The sequence below is a fragment of the Microtus ochrogaster genome, linkage group LG5 (assembly GCF_000317375.1).
Source record: "Microtus ochrogaster isolate Prairie Vole_2 linkage group LG5, MicOch1.0, whole genome shotgun sequence".
Taxonomy (NCBI): domain Eukaryota; kingdom Metazoa; phylum Chordata; class Mammalia; order Rodentia; family Cricetidae; genus Microtus; species Microtus ochrogaster.
Genome location: NC_022031.1, coordinates 43,241,305 through 43,247,544, shown reverse-complemented (window position 1 = coordinate 43,247,544; position 6,240 = coordinate 43,241,305). Strand labels below are relative to the sequence as shown.

Sequence of the window (6,240 nt, the reverse complement as noted above, 5' to 3'; positions counted from 1 at the left end):
AAAAAAAAAAAAAAGACACTGGGATAAGTGAATAGTTCATTAATATAACACTGATGTAGTATGTGAAGAATCCTGAGTTCTATTCCCAGTCCTGAAAAAATAGAAAATATTTTTTGCTTTTATGAATAGAGTTTTTTCAAACACTTTTTAGTAGAAAGAGTTCATTTATCTTATGTATTACTAAGGCTTAAATTTGCAACTGCGCGTCTAGTGGGTAGGTATCTTCTACTGTTTTCTAGGGTGCATGTGACAATTTATATTCTCATGAAAATGCTGAGTTTCAGTTCTGCCAACACCAACTGGGGAATCACCTATCTCCCATTTTATTTTAGATATCGAAGTGGCTCAGTAGTAATATCTTACCATGGTATTTGTATTTTCCTTTTTACCGATGATGATGTATACCTTTTCAGGTGTCTTTTGGGTATTTTTATATAATCTTTAGTAAACCAGGGCTACACATTCAAATATAAGTAAATCTCAAAACATAATAGTCAATTAAAAAATAAGTTGCAGAAATTAGTATGCATGCCCCAGCCTGTCTAGGATAGAGGATGTAACTCTGCCCAACAAATGCTCCCTCCTCTCTCGTGCCTTTGCTGCCATGATTGAAAAGAGCAAGAAAAGGGAACTGAGTGAACAGACTGTGTTGTAAATGATGTGAAATTTCTTCAGGAAGTTTTGAGATTTGTTTTGAGATTCTTGGTATTGAGGGGAAAAATCCCTTAAGTCTCAGCTTGAAGGAAGTCAGGTAAACCAACTGGACTTCATTTCACTTGGACAGAAATGTAAGAATTGAAAACAATGCTTTAGAGAACTTAAGGGTGACATTCACACAAATAAGGGACTGTATTTTCTCTATTTACAATAAATTTTATATTTTCTCTTGATTATCATTTTGTGAAATATACCACAACCACAAGGGGTCCTAAGGAATTTTTGTTGTTGTTATGATATTGTCTATAATTGCAAAATGGAGAAAACATTTTCTTAAGGGAAAAAAAGCTGCAGAATGATGAATATCAGAACGCAGAGATATACCACTAAAGCCAGGGAAAGGTGGCACACAAAAGCAGATGAATCTCTGTTAGTTCAAGGCCACCATGGGCCACACAAGATTGAATCTGTCTAAAAGAGAAACAGAACTCACTCAAAGATGATCCCAGCACTTGGGATCCCAGCACTAGGAAGATGAAGACAAGAGTGATATGGCTGAGTGGAGAGAGGAAAATAAGGTGGAAGGAGACAGGAGAGCAGTGCAGTCTGAGGTTTGGTGGAGACAGATGGAGTCTGGAGACACAGTATGAGGACAGGATCACCTCTTCAGTCTGAGCACTGGTAGAGGTAAAAGGTCTCTCTAATGATTGGCCTCTCTGCTTCTCTGATCCTCAGCACTAACCCCAATATCTGACTCTGGCTATTATTATTATTATTAATATTATTACCAACTATAATTTGAGTTATACACACAATTTTATAAAACCTGTTTATAAAATTGTAAAGGGAGGTCATAGAAAATAGAAAGAAAATAAATACATCTATTTATTTAAACTTTCAACAGTTTAAAGCCCATATCTTTCATGATAAATTAATCACGGAGTCATTCCTGTTTATTAAATAAGTACTGTCTATTAAGTGTCAAGAACTGTGCTAGAACTGTAGTGATAAACTCAGGTAAGATACGGCCTCTGTCCTCAGATTAAATGGGGGGAGATAAAACTCATTTAAAGAGGTATGTCAGATGGACTACATCTAGAGAGACTCAACAATAAATGTATTTCAAGTTTTCTTTTTTTTGCAAAAAAGAGACATGACTGAGTTGAAGCCAGCCTGGAATACAAAGTGAGTTCCAGGAGAGTCAGAACTATTACAGAGAGAAACCCAGTCTCAAAACAAAACAACCTTCAGAAAACCAAAACAACAACAACAAAAATGAGATATGACAAATGACAGTTACACTGCAAAATAATGAGGCACTAACCCATATAAACAAAGTACTATAGGAATATGTTTCCACCACTATGAAACCTAAGATAATAAACCCCTAAAAACCCAGTATAGTTTTATATTTTAAAAAATACATAATAGCATGAGCATAGGTATCAACAATAACACTTACTGTTTATGTGCTTTGACTGTTGCTATATGTTAAATGCATTCATTATAAGGTAGATGGGCCACCTGTATGAAAGTTGTCTATCTTGTATTTCAACACAGTACCAGTTATGTAGTACTTTTATGTTTGTAAATGAATCATGGTTATATTCATGAAAACTGAATTACACAAATAGTAAATCTATGTGTGTGTACGTGGACTGTCACCCTGAGGTGTTACTCATCAGGTGTCATCCACCTTGTTTTAGACAGGATTTCTCACTGGCCTGGAGCTCACTATTAGTGTAGATTGGTCGGATCTACCCGTCTCTGCATCCCAGCAGTAAGATTATAAGCATGTGTCATCATTCAAGGATTTGTTGTTTGTTAGTTGAAACAGGGTCTCTCTACATAGCCCTGGCTGTCCTGGAATTCACTACGGAGACCAGGCTGCTCTTGAACTCACATAGATCCATCCTCCTGCCTCTGCCTCCTGAGTGCTGGTATTAATGGCATGCACCACCATGCTCAGCTCCATACCAGCTTTATTACACTGATTCTAGGACTCAAACTCAGGTCCTCAGACTTACATGGCAGGCACCTCATCTACTGAACTATTTTCTCAGTCCAAATAGCACACTTCTAAGACCACAGATACCAGATTTAAATGAAATAAACAATATCGGAAAAGTTCACTTTGATGAAAGGAAAGGAAATTTAATGGAGGCTGTACCAAGAGCCAGCCTATAGCAGATACGTGCGATTTATTTTTCCTATTCTGCCAATTTACATAACCATGATTACCTTGGAAATGTCTGGCAACCACTTGTTGAGCCAACACTTCCATGGTGTATCTCTTAGAGTCAACTCCACTCCATTGGCTCAACTATAATACCTCACTACATGCCTACACTTCCTTCCTCTTTCAAAGAGATTTGGCTGCCATGTTAACCTCCTTACATACTTCATTCATGTAACCTTTCATATTTTCTAAACGGCTCCATTGTAGATAGAATTTTTCATTAAAAACAAAACATAGGTATTGCATTGTGCAAAAGCCTTACACCAGTACAAATTGATATTTTGTGGCTGAAAATTAATGAGCTTGAGTTAGCAAAATTAATTTATCTGTAAGTTTTAAAGTGAGAATGAATCCCCATACAAAAATCAATTTGTTATGGACTAAAAGACTTAACTGTGAAAGAAAATGTAGGATAGTTTAAAAATAATCAATGTTCAGCTGTTCCGCTTCCCAGCTGCTGTTTACTCTCGCTGAGCCCCACACTGCACAAACACAGTTTAACTTTGACTAGATAAACCTTGTAGCAGGATTTTTGGGTTCCTCCTCCACTGTTCTCTCCATTCTAGCAACACCATCTATACCTTGGTTTCTTCAACCTCATAAGACTGTTAGGGTTATACTTATTTGCATTAAAAAATTAGAAAATACTTTTAAAGGAAAAAGCCAGAATAACTGTGGTACTCTTAGTACAGGCTTTCTTTCCATAAATGATTATATTTTCTTGGAGTATGTCCATGCTGATTATTCTCAGTGCTTTTAAACACTGGGCATATATTTTTTCCAGTTATACGAGATATATGCATATATGTCTGGCAGAGTGCTACCTGAAAAATCGGCAGGCATGGTCAGAATGCATGCTTTGTCACAGAAGTCTTTTCTTGGGTTCTCCTTTTTCTGGTTTTTCTCTTTACCTTTAAATAACCATTGGTGGTTATTTTATATTGCCTTCAATTTTTCCAGTACTGCTACGTTTCATAGACTAAATAGGTTGTTTCTGTTGACTTATGTTCATGGTAGACTACTTCCTTCTTTGTTTGGCTGTCTTTCATATTTGGTTTATTTTAATAGGGGGGACTCCTGGAAATTTAATGCAAAGATATTCTTTAAAGTGTGTGTGTGTTCTCAGAAACAGGACATCTTAACAGACTTATTCTTAAAATTTTTTTTGATCATTCAACATCATATTTCTGCTATTATGCATGTTCATTTTTGATTTCTTAAAAATGATACTTTATTGAAAACACAAAATCAAATACAACACCCAGGTCTGACTGGGAAGAGCAAGATACTAAATAATTATTGCCATTCTTGCTCTGGAGAGTCTATAACTTACAGACACATCCCTGCTCTTGGCAAGCATGTGAAAAAAGCAACATCAAAGGGGGGTTGTAATTATCAGATACTTGAAAAAGCATGAAACGTGTATGTAATCAATTATATAAGTTCTAGCAGATAGGTCTTAATTCTATTTATCTTCTGATACTATAAAAACCATAATCAAAAAAAAAATCAAGGCCAACAAGATGGTGGATGTGGTGGTTTGAGTGAGACTGTACCCCATGGACTCAGATTTTTGAGTACTTGGTTCCATGATAGCCATCTGGTGAGGCTTAGGAGGTGTGATCTTGCTGAAGGAAGTATGTCACAAGGGGTGGTCTTTGAGATTTCAAAGTCTATGCCTCTCCCAGTTTGCTCTTTCTGCTTCCTGTTTGTGGCTCAAGATGTGAGTTCTTGATTGTTGTTCCAGGAAGCATGCCTTAGCTTTGCTGTCATGACCTCTAACCCTCTGGATCAACCAGCTCAAATAAACCCTTCTATAAGTTGCCTTCATCATGGTATTTTACTGCAGCAGTAGAAAATTAACTAATACAGCGGACGAAGGCATGTGTGGCACATCTAAGTTCAATCTCAAAACACAGGTAAGAGCAGAAAGAGAACAGACACTGACCTCCACATATGCTCATACCCCATGTGTACACAACACACATAAGAGCTTTAAAATTTAAAAATATCAAAATAGGAAGCCTGGTGGGGTGGCTTACACCTCTAATTCCAACATTAGCTGAGCTGAGGTGGACAAACTACCACAAGTTTGAGGCCTGCCTATGTCACATGGATACTCTGTCTGAAAACAATATACACACAGACACATACATAGAGACACACATACACACACACAAAACCACCACCACAACAAAACAAAACAAAATAAAAAACCCACAAAATAAGCAAGCAAACAAACAAACAAAAAACAAGCCCAAATTAACATTGAAACAAAAATCAACAGGGAATAATGTACTGCATCTGACAAAGCTAACTGGGCTGATGAGTAAAGCCCCTCTACCAACCATGCTGGTCACACTACCTCTCTAAGAAGTCACAGTATTAGATCATCAGCTTAAATCCTTATCCCCAGTCCCCAATGATCTACTTGATGTCAGGGTTTTCCAACCTATATTTTTTAAAAGTTGAATTTCATACCTAAGTGGCTCACAATAAGAAGTCTAAAGGGAAAAAAAAAAAAAAAAAAAAAAAAAAAGTCTAAAGGGTATTAAATTCTTAATATTGGGACCATTCTTAATTTTTTATGGTAACAAGCTAAATATAGTTAACCCTTCCAAAGTGAATAATCTAGTTATCTGATAAGCCTAGGTGAAAAGTTGTAATACTTGAGTAGCAGGTAAAACTGAGGATAAGAATAGTAGGTTTTGTTTTTGTTTTTTTTTTAAAAATTACTATAATGAAAATCAATTCAGGAGAAGTAACTAGGAGCAAACTGACAGACTCACTGATGAGTACATACAGCAGTACAGGGAGCCGAGCTCTAATGTCAGCATTGTTTTAAGCATAGAAAGGTATTTTTCTAACCCTTCAATTCATCAACTCTGTCTGGTCATATTTTTAAATAGAAAATACCACTAAAAGTTTATGCTAGATCTAACTCATGTTCATTGTTTTTTATTAGAAAAATATGAAGTCTAATGCAACAAAAGGAAAATACCATGGGCTAGAAGTGTGTCTTATAAACCAAATCTTTATGGAGGGAAAATGGCTTTTAGGTAAGTCTTTGAATTAATTTAGAAGCATCTTGTTTTATCTTTTTACTGTGTGTATCTTAAAATTCTGAACTCTGAACCTGGTATGGTGGCTCATGCCTTTAATCCCAGTACCTGGGAGGCAGAGGCAGGCGGATCTCTGATATTGAGGCCAACCTAGTCTACAGAGTGAATTCTAGGACAGCTAGAGCTACACAGTAAAACTGTATCTCAAAAAACAGGAAAAAAATCTGAACTCAGTTACAATTACTTTAAAACTTGAAACCACTGATATTGGCAATATAATTT

The 6,240-nt window shown here is 36.2% G+C and overlaps 1 protein-coding gene across 1 annotated transcript in view; it reads right to left on the bottom strand.

Moving 5' to 3' along the window:
- The window catches only part of Invs (inversin), a 126,388-nt gene that overhangs the window by 98,471 nt on the left and 21,677 nt on the right, over nt 1-6,240 (bottom strand). The gene's annotated exons all lie outside the window — the stretch shown is intronic.